Source organism: Corvus moneduloides, chromosome 11 (genome assembly GCF_009650955.1).
Source record: "Corvus moneduloides isolate bCorMon1 chromosome 11, bCorMon1.pri, whole genome shotgun sequence".
Taxonomy (NCBI): Eukaryota; Metazoa; Chordata; class Aves; order Passeriformes; family Corvidae; genus Corvus; species Corvus moneduloides.
The window spans coordinates 5584635-5603725 of record NC_045486.1 but is presented as its reverse complement, the minus strand read 5'-3'; the positions used below and the strand labels follow the sequence as shown (position 1 = coordinate 5603725).

Genomic DNA, 19091 nt, shown 5'->3' with positions numbered 1-19091 from the left:
AAAACAAAGCTGGGCATTGTGGCCGAGCTCTTCACAAACCGCCCAGAGCAAATAAACACTGCAATAATAACCCACGAGAGACTCCAGCCTTGCCTCAAGCCAGTTTAAAACTGGACAGCACCCTGCCCTTCTGGGGCTTTAAGTGCTAATGGTCCCAAGCCGCACCTCCCATTTGAGAGCTCTTCCCCATTACAAGTTAAGGGAGGGTGGAAGACGAAGGACGATTTTTCTTTTTAAGACCTCCCCTCAGAGGATTTGACACTTCCTAAGCTTTTTGGCACAGAAGCTGCTGGGAACCAAATATGCCACCATCATCACCTTGTTGAAGAAACTATTCAAAGAGCAGATTTTTGGCTAAAATCATCAGCAAGGTTGACCTGTAAGAGCAAACTTGTACAATGCGATGAATGGAAAGGGGCAGGAACAGCTTGCATCCAGGCTGGGAGGGAGAGCTAAATCCCACGGCATTGCCGGCACTGCTTCCCCAAGGGCACTGCCTGCCTATCCCAAATGGTCCTCACGGGAGGAAGACACCTGCGTGCCCACAGCACAGCGAAAATATTCACAAACCCCACTTCATTCCTTATTAATCAACCTTCTCCCTACTGCAGGAGCTCACCACAGTGAGCGCCGCTGTGGCAGCTGGGTGATGTAATTCTGCAGACAGATGACTGCCTGCCTGTTTGAGACAGGCTTTGGACCTGTGTCTCCAACATCACACTTCTCCCTTTCATGCACAGCAGAGTGAAAGCAGCCCTGCTGCTGCTCTTGGTGCTGGTATCCCTTGGCTATGCTGTTGCCACGGAGTTTCGGTCCCTCCAAGCCTTGCTTTCACATGGGGAAAACAATAACCATGTTTCAAATGGATAAGAAGCTGCTACAAAGTGAGCTGAGGCAGAGAAGGATATGGCTTCTTGTAGCAAGAGACAAGCAAGGATTTGGGCTCTACATTGAAATCCAGCATCCGTGTTCCACCCCAAGGGTTTTATCATCCCTTGGAATCACTTAGAGCCTGTAGCCACAAAAAGACTTCTTCCTCCTCCTCCAGTGTTGCCCACCACTGTATTTAGAGGACTTTGACAGCAACCCACATGTACCAAATACAAAAAGTTTCCCTCTTCCACTGGGAGAGAGTGGTGACAAATATCCATGGGGTTATTCCAATAACCTGAGCCAGTCCCAGTGCCAGGCTTGGCAGCAGGGAATTGCCAGTCCCTCACATAACACTGCATTGGAGAGGAATCAGCCAGGAAAATCTCCAATGGCATCTGTGCACTGTGGTCAAGTCATATCCAAATTTAAACACAGAGATAAAAAAAAGATCCAGTTTTCAAGTGCCATTTCTAAAAGAAAAGAAAAGAAAAGAAAAGAAAAGAAAAGGAGCTTTGTAGTGAAAGAAACAGGGCAGGGAACAGCCCTGTCCTGCGACAGGAAAATCCAACCCACCCACTAGGAAAAGTTTACATGGTTTTGTGCTGTGCCTGCTGTCCTCAGTGCCTTTTTGTTTTGCCTTTTTCCCCCTATTGCCTAACTAGATTGAAAAATGAGGATGATTATTTTCTCCTTTAACAGAGCACAGAGGATCTGTGGTACATTTTTTCAGTTTGGGGATTTTTTACATGTTTGGTTTTTTCAATTGCTCTATGATCCATGGTATCTTTGCACTGAACCTACATGTCCTGCACAATTATTCTTTATGCTTCCCAAGCTCCCGTGAGCCTGAGCAATGCTCTCAGATGCTCCATCTCAGAAGGCAGAGCCACAGGTACTCAGGCCTTCCCTCCTCAGTGCTCCCAGCTGCTTTTCCCATCAATATTCCCACTGACCTTGTGCAGGCTTTATGCTCCGACAGCGAAGTTACAGCTCCATGGGTAGGCTGGAGCAAGGCAAGAACCTTTTCCCCACCCTTATTCAGGGTACATGGACTTCAAGTCCAGCCGCATGAATAAAAACTTCACCCATTGTTTCATCCCTTTGATAGATGAAGTAGGTGATAAAACAGGTAAGATTTAAGTCCCATCTGGACTTCACCTTCACAGCTGACCCAAGTACAAGAGTGCACTGTCCCTTGAACCTGGATAGTGTTAAACACACACAGAACAAAAAAGAGCAAAGAAAATTTGTGATGCAAAAGACAGCTAAATGCAATTTAGCATAATTTTGGTGGAGTTTATATACAGCTGATGAATTATCCTTTCACATCAGTCTTAGTCCTTTATTGACTTCCGCTTTAAGAACCTGATTGCAAGCAGGTTAGTTTGAAACAAATAAAACCCAGGCTCCTTAGAGTCAGAACAGAAAACAAAATTCAGCAAGGGAAAGCCAGTAGGATAAATACCCAGGTGGTTTCCAAAGGCTGTACCATCCAGATTTCCATTCTGGGAGGAAAAGGAGGGTGAGAGAGAGCTCTCAGAAAATGTCTTTGTAGATATATGTACCACTGTCAGGGGAACACAGGAGACAGCTACTGCACAGCTGTTTGATGTACAGTCATATGAACAACACAGCATTCATTGCTGATAAGGAATAAGCCTACACAACAGTGATCTAAGGAGAATGTCAGTTTAAAAGGCAACAGAAAACTTGATGTGTGTCAGACTCATGCTTCTCCTCATATTATTGACTGTAGATCCAGAATAATGAGCAATAAAAAGAACAAAGGTTTGCTACCAACATAATAGGAAAAGATGATCCCAAGTGGATTCTCAGGCTTCCTTGCATGTTATCTTCTATGCCAAAATTAATGGAACAAGGTTTAGCTGAATTGCTGCTCCTCTTTTCAAAGTTGCTCATATGAAGTTCCCATGAATAGAGAATTCATCTGCCTGTGAGGCCAGAGGACAAGAGCATCAATCTGCTTTTAAATCTGCAACACAGTATTGCTCCTAGACAGGACTTTTGATTAGGCATACAGGAAAGGACACATATAAAGTCCCTAGTGATAGCTAATGAAAGTAAAGCTTTGATCATTTTCAGTCTCTGAACCTTCCACAGTAAAAGGTGAGTTATTGTTCAGATGCATGAAATGCCAAATTCTGCAGGCTCGCAGATGTCTGTCCTGACCAGAGCATTAAAACAGGCTCTAATCCATGATTGCACTCTTATTGTTTACACATGATTGCAGCCAATATTTGTAACATTCTGTAGAGCGAGCAGTAAAGCTCAGGGAACACAAAAAGCCCCACCAAGCGTCCTCACAAAGTTATGAGAGACAATTCTGCTTCATGGCACACACCGCTATTGACATCTGCTGTTGCCGCAGCTCCAAGGGCTCCAGCCTCAAGCCCTGACCCCTGGGTTGGGCTCAGGGCAATGAGAAGCATCACTGGGTTCTGTGCTAAAACCCAAAAACCTGTGGTACCACACTGTCCTCTGAATTCCCACCAGGAACCAGCTGCAGTCCCACTTCATCCTGCTTCACCCAGATGTGTTTCTCCTTTCTGTACAAATCTCTATGCAGATTTTCATCAAAATCTTCCCATTTTGCTCAAGTTAGAAGCCAACAGCACACAATTACACTGCCTTTAAAAATAAATTTTAAAACTGCTCAAAGATACTGTTTTATAGGCGGTTTCATGAGCATGAACAAAAGGACTGCTTGGGAATTAGGACTTTCAGACAATGCTGAAGGCTGCATATCCCCTACAACTTTATTTTTTAAATTCCTGTCATGAACCAAGCCTGTCAAGCTGTGAGCATTAATGCAATTAACCCCAAATAAAGATGAAGTGACTTTTCAAAAATTGGTTTTGCTAGTCTCTGGCCCTTAATTACTAACTTAAATATAAAGTGAAATGCAGACATTGGGCGCCCTCTCTTTGATGTTCTAACCTCTCAGTACATAAGATGCTTAAGCAGCAGCACCAGTGCACAGGATAAGTCTGTAATCCAACCTGCCCTGATCAAGAGTTTTTGAAGCAAGATTCAACTTCTGGTAAAAGTGTTTGCAAACCAATTTGGTTCCTTGAGATTATTAAAAAAAATATTAATTATAATATGCCTCTAACTAACCTACTTAATCCTTCATATTAGCACAAATTTGAGGACCTCTCGGAAATTAAGTCTACACTTCCACAAAGATTTATTTACTGTCATTCACATTACCCAACTTTAATTTAGAAAGAATGAAAGGGCCATGCTACTCTCCTTCAAGGCTAACAACAACATGTCAGTGGGCAAAAGCTGGGAATTGAAATCCTGATGTAGAACCTGATAAATAAATAGCTACATGCAGTGTAGCCTATGTCAAGTGCCTGATGTAGCTGAAAGCCACAACTACACCCAAAATGATCCCCAGCTCCAGAGGGAGACTGATACCTAATGCTCTCCTCTCTGGGTGAGGCACAGCCTCTAATAAGCTTATTTAACAGCAGCCTTGCCTGTTTCTAAATGAGGTGCTGATGTTTTCCCTCCTCTCACACAGCCTGGGCTGTACTATATTGCTCTACACTAATGATATAAACACAACACCGTGACAAACACATTTTTAAAGATGAACAGCCACTGTGCCAGAAACACAAATTTCCTGCAGTCTGCATCCCATAGTAAACTAATTAGCACTTCACATCAGAAATGAAGTGCCACAGTCTTTTTACTTTATAAATGATTAAGCAGCTGCTGTCTGATTCCTCAAACAGCAAATTTCATACCTGCCATACCCAGAACTACAAAATCAGGTCAGGTTCAAAACAAGTAGCAGATGCTCCAGTTTCACGAGTCAGGGTTTATCATCTTGCACTACCACGCTATCACTGTCAGAACAACATCACCCAGTTTCCAGAGCACAAACCTAGTTCCTCCAGTACCCATGGCCAGTGCAGCAGGGCTATAATTGGGCACAGCTCCACCAGCTTCAGTGAAACCTCACGTGTCCAAACACACGTAATCAGGTGGGGATGTTGAAGGAGTCTACGTGACATCTGGCAGCAGGACTTCTAATGCAGGTCACTATTAACATATACCTACATACAAATTACATTAAAATTTTTATAAACATCTATTTTTAAGGCAGGAGGACTTTACAGCCTCAAAGTCAGTTTGCACTGAAAAGATACCTAGTAAGGAGAAACACCAGCCCAGACTTGTGGGGAAAGAAGGATCAGGAAATGGGAGTAAAAAATTTGATCTTCATCTGAAAGAGGATTTGTTTCTATCACACACAACAGAGTCTCTGAATGCTTTCCAACTACACATTTATGTCCTTTTTCAGCTGCATGGGTGACAGCCAGCAGAGCAGGAGGGGGACCTGCAGGAGGGCTGACATCTACCCAGGCATCAGCACCATGGTCTGCAGCTCTCTGGGCACAGAGACTTGCCCAGGGACAGCAGCACAGTGGGTCAGGATGTGACACTGCCTTCGCTGCTCCAGGATGGGGCAGGATCCTGGAAAACCACCCCCTTGTTCTCTGCTTTGTGGGAAGGGCTTCCTTCTCAAGCAAAGCTCCTTCAGGAGAGGAGAGTCATCACTGGTGACATGGGAAATCATCCTGCACTTGGTGCTGCTCCCAAGTCACATCTGGAGGAAACGAGAGATCAAACAGCACAGGGTGGGAACGTGGAGCATCCTCAGAGCTGCAGAGATTGGCACCACCACCACCCTCCGGAGAAGGCTTCACCTAGAGCCTCCCTGAGACAGAGCTGCCAGAGGAAGTGATTCACCCCCACCAGCCCCCTGTGAGAGGGAGGACAGCCCGACCCCAGCTCAGGGCTATCCTGCTGGGAAGCATCTACGGGAAGTGATGGCACAGGGGAGCGAGACTCTGGCTGCCTTTGGAAGCTGAGGCAGGAAAAGTTATTTCTCTCCAAGCTGCTGATTTCACCTCACTGCTTCCTAACTAGGTCCCTGCCCTGCAGCAGGTCACTCTCACTCCCATGCAGGCCATGTTGTGCCTTCTACCCCAGTACCAGCTCTCAGAGATGGTCCCCAAGCCTGAGAGGGGACAAGGAGCCTCCAAAGAGGGACTGAGACCTTGCAGAGCAAAGGGACAGGCAGCTGTCCCATGAAAATAAATTACAGAAAGAGACAAACACCCTCCACAGCTCCAATCTCAGTGTTCTTGTACCTCTACCTCCCCCAAATTGGCAGGGGAGTAATAAAGTGCACAAAATATCTTCAGCATCCTATTTTTGGAGGCAAAAATATAACATCCTCTGTGCACTGACATACCATGCTGACAAAATTTCTACCTCCTGTGCCCAATTAGTCAGGTGAGTCAGTGCAGTCCCTTCACCTCCCACCCAGACCTGCAGCAACTTCCCAGCCGCTGGAGCAATGCCAAATCCCTCTCTGTGGCTGGACACTCCAGTCCATAGCCTTACTGGAGCCATGAAATGCTTCAGGGTCGTATCAGAGAGCTGGCAGGTTCAAAGTCTGGAGGACCAAAGGGTTCCAGACAGGTGACATATCCAGCCTCACCAGTTTGTCCCACACTTCCCTGGCAGCAGGAGGGTTTCCTCCCCAGCTCTGGTCACTCAGACGGACACTGTGCTCCCCAGCAGGTGCCACACCTGCTTAGCTTCCCTGAGGCACTGGTCCACGATGGATGCTGCCGTTGCCTTGCTAATGTCCCAGACAAAAATGGGGCAGCGTCTCCTTCATTTTGAGTTGTCAAGGAGTATTAAAGGGAGCCTGGAGAAGCCAGGTAATTACTTCTGGATGAAGTACTTCACAGTAGATAGAAGTACGTGAGGAGCGTGAAAAGCCACGGCTGCCCCAGCTTTATGATTATTTTATAGCCTCATTAATCTGTGGCAAATGGGGCAGAATTACTACATAACTTAAATACTGGGCAGAGATCTACAGCTCTGTAAGAGGAAGCATAAATGAGATAGTAAAGTTTCAGCATTTGGCAGGATGTATATGGACACAAGGACAAAAATAAGAACCCAAACCTACCAGTTTCCTGACAAGAATCTTTTAAACAGTGAGAATAGGTGATATCTAAGTCTTGTAATTATATCCTCAGTGCATTCATTCTCTTAGGATGAGTAACTCAGGATGCTGTAGCTTCCAGAAAAATCGTGACTGAGAGCAAAGCTCTGCCCTTGATTAGACTTCATGGGTCATGCCTAGCCCAGGAAAGGTGTGCACATAGGAAAGGACTTGTCCTTCCCTATGTACCTGCTCAGATGACAGAGTTCAGATCACTGCATCCCATCAAACACTAACCAAGACATCATCTGGGGTGCCTTTGTTCTTCTTCTCCCTATCCCCAGTTCCAGGCCACACACCCAGCAGAGCAGGATTCATTTCTGCATCCATTCAGCATTTGGCACACCAGAGCACCAATACTGATACAAGCATTCCATCAAAATCCTTATTTAAAGTAACCCAGCTCCATGGCTGCTGGTTGGCAGAGGCTGACCAGGATGAAGGCAGCAGCACAGCAGAGCAGCTGATGCTCTCCCAGGGCCACCAGCACCCAGCCCCACCACTCCAGCATGCCCAAGAGAATGGTCCTGTGGACATTTTTATCTGGGACTTGATCCTGCACAACCTGAAGACAACAGGTCTTTTTGCACCTGCTATAGGTGAGCTCAGTTCAGATCCTTTTGAGGCAGAGCTGTGCATTTTCCCAGTTTTTGCTGGGGGAGAATCACTAACCAGTGGAAAGAGAGAGCACTGGTAAATAGAAGAGGCAAAAAGAAATTGGTACTGTAAGTGTATATAATAACTTGCCAGCACTTTTGTGCTATGGACTGACGTTTTCTGTGAGCACAAGTCTGCTGCAACTGTGCTTCCAGAGCTAGGAAACACAAAAACAACATTTCACAATGTCTCATCTGTTGCTACAACAATTAGTGCCTCATTTTATTAACAAAGTACCTATGCAGGGTTCATTTGCCAGCTCTGAACAAATAAATGGGCAATAACCATTTAGACTTTGAAGAGAGGCAGGTTGGGATGTTTTCTTGTTAGACCAGATGAGCTCTGGTGTAAAGCATCTCTTGAAAGTGAGCCTGGGTTCTGGGTGTTTGGCTGTGGAGAAGGAAACAAGTTGAGCAGCTCATGGCATTTTCTCAAAGAGGGGTCACATCGTGGCTGCGGGGTGCAAGAGGCAGCTGATCCAAAGGAGAAGGGGAAGGAGCAGCCATTGAAAGGATGTTTTCATCCTCAGAAGGCGTCCAAAACAAACAAGCGGCATGCCGTGGGCTTGATCCAAAGCCCATTGAAATCAGTGGAAAGCCTCCAGCTGCCCTCAATAGGCTCCTGGGGAGGCTGGGCATGCCTCAGGAGCCCCACATGCTGCCCCACCAACAAACACACCGACCCCCATGGGGATTTCACCTCCTGCAGCTCCTCCTGCCACTGCTGTTCTGCCCTCCTTGATCCCAGCAGGCATTTTGCAGTCATTAGCTATTCAAGCCACCCAAAATCGTATTATATTAAATGTACATATATAAAACCAGAATATTTTTCCTACACAGCCCCAGGAATACAGGAACTCACACAGGTTGTGAATCCATTGCCCATGTAGCTGTGGCCCACAAGACCTGCACCAAAAACCTGAACCATAACTCTGCTTCTGTGCTTCACAAGGCTCCTTCTGCAGCCGCCACACAGGTCAGTCCTCCCCCAGCTGCCACCCTCGTGTTTGCCCTGAAGCTTTCAGCAGCTGGACAAGAAATCTGCACTGATACTACAGAAATTCCAAATTCTTCTCACCAAGACAGGTCAAATTTAGACAACACGTTTTGCACGTTCAAGCTGAGCAAAGCTCCTTCAAAAGTGAAGAGTCCTGATCCAATTTTCCCTCCCTTTCTGTAAAGAAATCACCAAGAGAAAGGCCTGACGCCAGCAGCGGTATCAGATGTGGCAGGGTGGGAGCAGTGGCAGGGTGGGAGAAGAGGCAGGGTGGCAGCAGAGGCAGGGTGGCAGCAGAGGCAGGGTGGCAGCAGTGACAGGGTGGCAGCAGAGGCAGGGTGGGAGCAGAGGCAGGGTGGGAGAAGAGGCAGGGTGGCAGCAGAGGCAGGGTGGGAGCAGAGGCAGGGTGGCAGCAGTGACAGGGTGGGAGCAGTGACAGGGTGGCAGCAGAGGCAGGGTGGCAGCAGAGGCAGGGTGGGAGCAGAGGCAGGGTGGGAGCAGAGGCAGGGTGGCAGCAGAGGCAGGGTGGGAGCAGTGACAGGGTGGGAGCAGAGGCAGGGTGGCAGCAGTGACAGGGTGGCAGCAGAGGCAGGGTGGCAGCAGAGGCAGGGTGGGAGCAGTGACAGGGTGGCAGCAGTGACAGGGTGGCAGCAGAGGCAGGGTGGCAGCAGAGGCAGGGTGGGAGCAGAGGCAGGGTGGGAGCAGAGGCAGGGTGGGAGCAGAGGCAGGGTGGGAGAAGAGGCAGGGTGGCAGCAGTGACAGGGTGGGAGCAGTGGCAGGGTGGGAGCAGAGGCAGGGTGGGAGCAGTGACAGGGTGGCAGCAGTGACAGGGTGGCAGCAGTGACAGGGTGGCAGCAGTGACAGGGTGGCAGCAGAGGCAGGATGGGAGAAGAGGCAGGGTGGGAGCAGTGACGTCGGGAAATGTCAGAAACGCAAACAATGAGAAAGGAAAAGGGAGGGAAAGGTGGAGGGGACGGCTGGGATGCCCACGTGTCTGTGGCCCCTGCTGAATCAGCCTGGTGAGGACCTCACCCCTTCGGGAAGCAGGATAAGGTGCTGGGCACGGAGCCTTGTCCCTGCCAGGTGAGGTTTACCCACACCTCACCCTGTTCTCACAGCCCCACCAGACACATGGGGCACAGCAGCTTCCCCCTTGCCAGCACATCTGTCCCCACAGCTGGTGGCCATGGCCAGATCCAGCAGGAAAAGCTGTGCAACCCTTTATCCCAGTATTTGTGGAGGGTGAGGACAAGGGCCCGGGGCGGGGTGTTACCTCAGCCCACGACTCAGAGTCACTCATTTTGTAGCTGACTGGGGAGAACAAAAAGGGAGAGACGATGGTAAAGCCCATTCTCCCGTTTTGCCAAAGGACAGTTGATAAAACAGGCTGTTAAAACTCATCTTAATATTGTTTGGATCCAATGTTTTGTTCTGGTTTTTAACCCCTTTTAACTTTTCCCTCATCACCTTGGCAAAAAGGGAAGCAGAGCAGACATGCTGAGAGTGCAGCTTTAGCCCAGCCAGGCTCCCCACAGTTTCCTAATCTCTCTTCTGGCCATCCTGCAACAGCATGAACTCCCCAATGGGGGTCAATCTGCGACCATTCATACACTTTAAAAAGTTATTCCTGCTATAATGGGCACAAATGAGAATTCCACATTTGTTAACAATTATCCCAGGCAATAACTTCAGTCTCTCCCTCACACTTCAAATGGAAACAATGCAGGAACTGAGTAGTACCTGTTGGCAGAGAATTTTTTAAATAGATGGATAAGAGGGGCTGAAATGGCTTCCTAAAAGAAAAAATCTCATTGCTTCCTTCTCCCCACCCCCCCTTGGGATGTAAAGCAGACTTGAAAACTGCCCTTGCCATTATCAAAGCTGTGATTCAATCAGCATTTCATGGTCCTAATTAACGGGTATTTGTTTTCATGGGTGTGATTCCTCACTTGCCAAGACTGCAGAATTATAACGCATTTTTCCCTTCCTCCTTGGAGAGGACATGAGAACTTAGCCAGGGAAAGGAAGCCATTTGGAGCAGGAAGAGGATGCTTGGAAACAGAGCTGGGGTGCTCATATTGGGCCCTTTCTGAGGTCAGAGGACAAAACTGACATTTTGTTTTAAAAAGTCTGCTGTTCTCATTTACATTAATGGGCAGCATTGTAGCACAAAAGGCCCTTTGCCTGCCTGTTTGAGCAGGTCACTCTGTCCTGCCCAGCTGTTCCAGGAGGATGCTTCCCAGAAACCCTGCCCCCATCCTGTGCACATGGTTGGAAGGGGACAGGGGACATCCAGCCCAGGGAAACCAGAGCACCCAGTCCTCCTCTTCCTACAGTTCCACATCAGGAGGAAGGAGAACTCCCAGCCACTGCTGACTGGACCCTATTACAGTTCCATTCCCTCCTGCCCCAATAGCTGTTCCTCAAGACAGGTAGCAGCTTTTGGGTGGGAACAACTCCAGGACTAGGGTTTTGGAGGGTAAAGAAAGCACAGCTGAAGGCTGAAAGGGGCTCAAATGTCCCATCGGCTGCCTGAAGAGATAGTGACATTGCCCCTTAGGGGCACAGATAGAGGGGACTGTCCCTCTCCATCACAGCCCTGTCCTTCCCACCCTCCCCAGGCACTAAGTGGCCTTGGCAGGTCATGGGGATATCTGTCCCTTCTGCACAGAGACAGCAAGCTCCTTCAGCACACAACTAACTCATGGCTAGGATTCACACGGAGGGGGAAAATAAATTCTGGGGTTCGAAAACAAATCTAGTTGGTGCTACATTTTCAAATCCTCAGGGAGTTAAAAAAATATATACACATATATATAAAAAGAATTACATTGAACATCCTTCCCCCCTTCCCCTGCTGGATGTTAAATTAAATAATGCCTCCCCCCACCAAGAGCACAGCAGCCACGGGAGTACAATTCCTGCTTCTGTATTGCTAAGTGATGCATTGGCCTTACAGCAGGTAAAATTGTAGCACAGCACCATCTGTTCCCCAATATGCTTCCTGCCAGCTTCCGTCGCAGGGATTTACTCCCATAGCCCTTCCAAGGTAGGGCTGAGCTGCTGGGCAGAGCGTTTGTCACAAGAGAAAGGGACCTGTCACCTGCCCACTGCCTTTTTGGGACACAAAAGGTGTCTGAAAGGTGGGGACAGAACATTTATTTTCTGTCATACAGCACAGGCTCACAGTGCCAGCTCCAGTGAATAGCCCCTGATGATGCTACACATCCTTAAAATATTGCAGGGGAAGGCACATTTTCCAGCTGTTTGTGCCTTGTGCCAGAGCACGTTTAGATCAGTAATTTCTCTTCTAAATATTCCAAGGGTTGCTGCAAATTTTCCACTGTGATAAAGTGGAAGGAGAAAAGCAGCCAACCCAACCGTTCCATATCTTTAGACCGAAATTTAAGGGACTTGTACACAAGTACTTGTGAAAGCCTCAGACATCAGTCAGGCAGCTCCCAGCTTCTTGTGTGTGATGGCTTCAGGCAGATCTCAAACAGTGACTAAAGCACCAGGGAGCTCAGCACAGAGCAGACCCCAAGGGTTCCTGGGGGAACTCAGGGGGTGCCAAATCCCAGTGCTGGGGGTGCAGAGCCCTCCCAGGGCTGCCTCATCTGCAGCTCCCTTGAGCTACTGCTGAAGGACAGACCTGGCAGGCAACAGAGCAAAACCTGCACCCCAGCCCGACCCGAATTCCTGCTGTTCTGCCTGTGGAGCAGCTGGTGGGGCTCTGTGCTCAGCAAGGGCAGCAGAGCCCACGACAGCTGGAGCAGCTCTGGCTGTGGCTGCAGCAGCAAGCGTTTTCAGGCTGTGAGGTTCTGGTACAGGTTCCAGCACCTGGCCCAAACCAGGGCAGCATTCCCACATGGTTAAGCCTCCATCCCCTCAACACCCATGGTCAGCATCATGTCCAAATGGATGCCTGACCCACCAGCCAGCCCAGCATTGGGAATCACACCACGAGCAGGTCTGTCATGAGCAACATCCATGCAAAATAAACTTGGGAGAACCCTTTGAATACCCTTCATGCTCTGTCACTTCTGATCCAAGCTCCAGGAGCACCTCCACCAACCACAGGCACATCCCCCCAACTCACAAGGTGATAACAGTCTCCCAGGTTCAAACAACTCATCAACTCAAACAAGTTCTTCTCACCTGAGACTCAGGAGACAGGCACCTCTGGAAGGGAAAGCTGCTTGCACACTTCACCCTCTGCCACACGCCATAAAACTCTCCTTAGCCCCGTATCCGGATACTCCGCTCAGTCCCCCGACCTTGGCTTGGGTTTTCTGCACAGCCTCGTCCGTGGGGCTGTCACTGGCCAAAGGCTGCTGGCCACACACCGGGCGCCTGAGCTGGTGGCTGCAGGCAGGGGAATTCCTGCAGCACCGGGAGAAGCGGCCAAGCACCTCCCAGGGCACCCGGGACAAGAGAGCGCCTGTCAGCAGACGAAAGCAATGAGCAAACTGGTTCAGCCTGTTGCTGCCTCTGCTGAAGGCCAGCTCGGCACAGGAGGTGTTTAAGTCATGTGTTTGCTCCTGCCCCAGCTTGGAAGGAAAAAAAAAAAAAAAAGTGGCTTCATAGGATTTAAGACTTTCACCTCACTACTTCCAAAGAGGTTATTTGATGACTGAAATAAGGACAAAACAGGACCTAGAACCTCAATGCCAAAGTTGTAGCAAAACAAACCCTTCCTCCTCCTCCTCCCAGATTTTTTTTTACATATATGCACCTCCTCTTCTACAGCCGTAATTTTATTGTTCAGTCAGGAATGGGGAGTCTTGTTTCCACTTCTCTTCCCTCCAGCCCCATCTATCTCACAGGCTGTAAGACATCAAGACAATCAGTATCACTTTACAAACAACCAGCCCCCATCTCCCATGGAGAGGATCCATCAATGCTTCAAAAAGGTCCAGCTGATCTGAAAGTACAACCTGTTACACTCTTCTTATATCTTAACTATCTCAACTCCCACGGTTGCAGGTTTCAGTAGCTGTTCTGTTGCCTAAGGGATGCACCTCACAAATGCACCAAAACACACAGCAACCAGCTCTGAGCCAGCACAGAGCCAAGGGAAAGGCTGATTGCAAGCTGGGCCAGCCTGGCACAGGAGCCTCTGGCCCACCAGTGGCTGTGGGACTCCACCTCTGCCATCAGAAACACAATCTCACTTCAGTTCTTCAGGAGAGCCCCAAGGAGCTCAGATCTTAGGATGCTTTTCCCATTTCTCCCAGTAAAATGACTTCCTCAGGAGAAGTCATTGGACTCCTCATTCTTCACCACTGCAGCACTGTTACTGCCTGTGCTTTGCTGCATTTCAGCCCTCTAGTAGAGACCTGTTGCTGTTTGGGGAGATTTCCCTGCTTCACTGTGCAACCCAGAGGTGTGTGTAAAATCAGCACCCCCAAAAGAGCCACTGCCTTGCCTACAGCATCCAGAATGCTCCACTTGGAGATTTTGATATTCAGGATTTAGAACATCTCAAATGCATGAGTGCATTTCTGGCCTGATATTGGACTGTGCTGCTGGGAAAAGCCTAATAAATTCATATTCACAGTTCTCCAGCCTTTGCTTATCCTCAGTTTTATACACCATCTATGGATTTCATCCTTTTCATTATTTCACTATTTTTGCAGTGTCTTTATGGGACACTACAATGCAGAATATGTATTTTCCCTTGCAAAAATCTCGTGCATCCTAAATGGAAACATTTTTCCAGATTTTTACCCACAGTCACACAGAACAACCTCCACGTCCCAGCCTGTAATAGCAGACATGGGTTACAGAAAACACCAGGTACACGGCCAAGACCCTGGTGCAGACTGAACCACAGCTCAGCTCCATGGTGAATTCCTGAGCCCCCCAGCCCAGCAGCTACTCCTGCTGCACGCCTTGGCTCAGTCCAGATGCAAACCCCTCCTTGCTTGGCATCTTCTAGGTTCATATCTGCATAATCCTTCCCTCCATTAGGCTAATGAATGAAGTGTTTCCAAGGAGCAGAAATGTATTTGTTACCTAATTACAGGAGTCAGGCTGAAGCAGATCCTTTAAACAAACACATCCTGACTAAGCTCTTCTAACCCTGTTTACCCAATCTCCCCCCTCCAGCCCCTGGGTATCCCCAAAAAGCAGCAGCACTTTGCTGCTGCAGGACCGGTCTTTCCACGGCCCAGGGCACTGGCGACTGTTTCAAGCCCGTCCTTATGCAAGGAATCTGTCCAATTCCCCTCCTGGGTGAATTCTGTTTCGGCTTCCCTCCTGCATCCACACACCTGCTCTTAGAGACGGCAGCTCCAGCACTAAAACCATCCAACGCTGCCAGAATCTCCTGCTCTCCCTGGCTTTTATCCTCGGCAGCTGCAGCTTGCATTTTTTACAGTTTTGGGGGCCCTCACACATAAAATTCAAGCCTAGGGGAGATGTCCATGCTGCTTGGGCAGCCCCCAAGGACTCCAGGGTTGCCAACCTCATCTCAAAAACTGTATTTTTAATCCCAGGGAACACAATGAGGATGGTGGCAGCTGGCAGGACTTGCACCGGTTTCAACCCTCCCCACACACGTGCGCACCACGCTTACTGCAGTATACAAACACCCAGAGAAATACAGGAGAAAAACGCCTGTCCTGAAGTATTTCAGCCCTATGGACACAAAGCAGAACCTTTCCCAGTGCTTGTGTGGTGTGGTTGGCACAGAGGCACGCCAACACGCTGCGGTGCCCAGAGCCTATGCCACGACAGGGAGGAGCAGGGGGCACAGCCCCAGCGAGGGCTCCCACCCCCAGGCACCTCAGCACAGGGCACACACCGCCCCAGCCCCGATGCACCCCTTAAAAGCCTCCCCACGATCTTATTCAATTTTATTATACGGATACCGCGTCCCCACAGGCGCCTTCCCGCCGCCTGCGGGGGTGATGATCTTCACGAAAGCCAAATTTTCCCCCTCTCACTTAACACCCACTAATCGGCCAGTGCTCAGATTCCCATCATCAGGCCGAGGTTAAAAGGATGACGCCGATCAAATTCTCGGTGCGGGCGCGGATGGAGAGCGGCGCTGGCCGAGCTCGGCTCCCGCAGGGATTGATCCCGGGCAGTGCCTCACTAGAGGGCAGCCAGCGCACGGCTCCCGCACCCCAAACCTCGGCAGCGCAGAGCCTCGGCCCCGGAGGGCTCCAAGGGAAACGGATAAACGGCCCCGTGGGATTTCAGAAGGAACAGCGTGGTGAGGGAGAAATAAAACACTTTATTAACTCTATTCTGTGCATGTGGTGTGGCTCAGACACGGGCTGGGACTCGAACAGAGGCACATTCCTTGCTCCCAACACTCTGCTCAAATCCCCTCATCAGCTCCAACATTCAACCCTGCTTTTGATGGTTTTCTCCACAAAAGCGACAATATTTAGTGAACAATGAAGGTTTTTCAGCACAACCTCTAAATTTGTCTCCACGACCCCAGGAGACAGAGGCACTGAGTATTTGACTACCTACAGAGGTGAAAAAAACAGCAATTCATAAAAAATCCCAGCAATTCACTCACACACACAAAAAATCCAGGCCATAATTTTGTTTTCTTGCTTATACCAGACAAATATAAATCAATGAACAAACAGCACCACAGGAAAGTTCCCCTTTCCCATGGGAATACTCAGGACCTCACCCACTAAAATCCTTCATGCCAGAAACAGTGAGATGTAACCCAATGCTGGCAGACCTACTCTGCATTTTAGGTATTTATGGTAAATGCTTACCATGGTGTAATTACCTTTGTATGGTAACAATATATTATCCTATTAGGAAATACCATGGGAATCGGGATTTAAGGGAGATGGTGTAAATTCTCACCAGGATTTAATAACCTCCACTGGGACTGATTTGCTTAGGTCAATAGTTAAACAGATCAAATATTCCCAGTGGACTGTTTTCTGATGGCATGTTATTTATTTGAGGGAACAGCAACCTGATCCAAAGCTTCCTGGAGCCTTTCCAGGCTGGGTCAGTCCCTCCAGTGCCAGCAGATGGTTCTGGAGGGGCTTGAACCCAGCACAGCCCCATGCACGACCCCATCTCAGCAGGGACTGCCTTTCAGTCAGTTCTTCTCCATGTTTTAACCAACCAAATTCAGTTTTACTACAGATAAAAGTCTTCACAAATTGATCTCTGTTAGAAGAAAGTTGCTCTCGGAGTAGAAAGGAACATAATTTAAAATACACCTCAAAAAAGAGCATTGGTTTTTAAGAAGAGGACAAGTTTCCTCCTTGTAATTTGCTCTCAGGTCTTCAAGGCCATCATGGTCCCAGTTCCATACCCAGACCCCAAATGTCAGATCCCAAATGTATCCTTGCTTCAAGGAGGGAAACACTGTATCCAAGAATTCCCCTGTGAGAAATCAGTCTTGTCCACAGCCACCATGTAATTAATGTTTTCCTGCTCAGTGTGCTCTAAGAGCACATTGGCAAGCTGGAATGTGTTTCATACACATTTTTTCCAGTCTGTCCCTTAATCCACGTGAACTCATAGTGAAATGACAGGACAGAGGTCACCCTTCACTCTGTTACTAGAAAGTGAGCCCGGAGGAGTCCCACCGTGGGAAACAATCTGCAGGGCAGCACATGAAGTCACTGCTTGAGACACCTGCAGTAGCTTAGAAACTTGGACAGAATGAAGAATTAGCCTTTTTCCAGGACTGCTGAATATTATTATTCCTTTCCTTGAACATGGATTTTCACTTATGTATACACCAGAAATGAGAAAGCAAGATGGCTTGTATTAAAGACCATCCTAGGACTTTATAAGCAACACTTACATGCCAAAATCTCATATTGGCCTTCTTTTTTTATTTTATTCTCCAACTCCAGTAATTTAGCAGCACATATTGATTTTGAAAGAATGGGGAAAACTAAATAAGCAGGATGCAGGGACAGCCAGGAGTAACTGCTGAACCAGAGAAAGGACTAAAAAGAATAGGCAAAAAAAATAGTATCACTTAATCAAAAAAGATTAAAGAGAGAATCCACATCTTCCCCCATTTGAATGGCAAACTTCCCATCAGATTAAAGAGACCACTTAAAACCAGAATGTCTTCCATCAGAAGGCTGGGTACAAAAAGGAAACCAGCTCATATTGTCCAGAGGCTCAAATATTATTTCAGTGTATTCTAAAAAAGAGAAATGTATAGAAAAAAGATAATAAATATTTTCTTTTTCCTCAGCCAAAAACATTTTCTGGCAGTGACCCTGGTGCTTTCCAGTGCAGGACCACAGGCACTGCTGGGGCTGACACTGGGCTCATGACCCACTGTGGACACAAAGTCCCTCCCAGCAGTGCCAGCTCCACATGGGATACACAGGATCCCTTCACCCTGCCCTCCTCAGGGGGCTCACACCAGCAAGAGCTGCAGCTGATGCTCAGGGCATCATTTGAGGTGAAGATTAAGTTATCCATGTTCTGGATGGGCTCCTGGGAAAGTTCCCACCTTCCCAAAAGTGAGATGCGGCAGAGGGCTAGGAGAAACCTCCCCCAGCCCTGGGGACAAGGGGGACAACACAACCTTCTCTCTCCTGTAACACAGAACAAGCTGCCTGTCCTCTTCTCAAACAGAACTGTATTCTACTGTCGAAAACCAGGAAAAAAAGAAACAGTGTAAGGGGACAGGATTAGTGTTCAAAATTAATTAACACTAATGCCCCAACAAATGAGTTTCATCCCAGTTTATTCACTCCATCCCAGAGGGAGAACATCCTTCTTATCAGAGCAGAGGAGAAAGTGAGGACAAGCCTAATAAAAAGACAAGCTGTGCTTCCGAGACTTGTTATTTTTAACTAATTCTCCTTGTTTTGTTCCACGTTACTTTAATTAAATAGCTGAGATCGTGGTAGGAGCCCAATCTTGCACCAGCACTAATCTGCAGTGTCCCACAAGGCAGTGAGGGGCTGGGCTCGAGCTGCTGAGCACCGTTTCTCAAGAGGCTGTTTTCATACACAGCACAGTTGGGAGGCTTTGCTATATTACCTCAGGAGAGGAAAAATCCGTGTCCCTGCAGAGCTCTGACTGTGCTCTGTGTGTCAGGGGGTGTTACATTCTCCAGGTGATGTCTCCTAACCAGGCACCTGTGCAGCAATGGTGGGGTTAACAGACACCTCTTCATTTTTTCTGGTCTGTAACACCACCAGAGGTAGGGTTGGGGTTTGGTGATTTGTTTTGGGGTTTCAGTGGGAGTGTTTTTTAAGAAATTTTCAGATATTTTTCCATCAAGAAGCACCCTTCCAACCAAGCATGGCTCTGCTCTGTTGTAGTTAAATAAAAGCTCGGTCTACACTCAAGATTAAATCTAGCAAACACTCAGACACGACAAACTGTTCCTAAAAGCCCATCAGACAAAGCAGGGGCCTGCCCCAGGACCAGGGATTGTGGGAAGATGACAGTAGGGTCCCTCTCCAACATACATCCATATGTATCCCGTGATGGGCCAGTTTGCAGTACCACACACCCAAACTCACAGATACCAGGG

At 48.2% G+C, this 19091-nt stretch overlaps 1 protein-coding gene across 3 annotated transcripts in view; it reads right to left on the bottom strand.

The window, feature by feature from the left end:
* The window catches only part of FRMD4B (FERM domain containing 4B), a 125672-nt gene that overhangs the window by 80034 nt on the left and 26547 nt on the right, over positions 1-19091 (bottom strand). Inside the window, exon 1 of one of the 3 annotated variants that reach the window (XM_032120815.1) lies at positions 12743-13033. The exons of the other annotated variants lie outside the window; for them this stretch is intronic. The gene's annotated coding sequence lies outside the window, so the exon portion shown is untranslated. Of the gene's footprint in view, positions 1-12742; positions 13034-19091 lie in introns of those variants that run through there. 3 annotated transcript variants of the gene reach the window in all.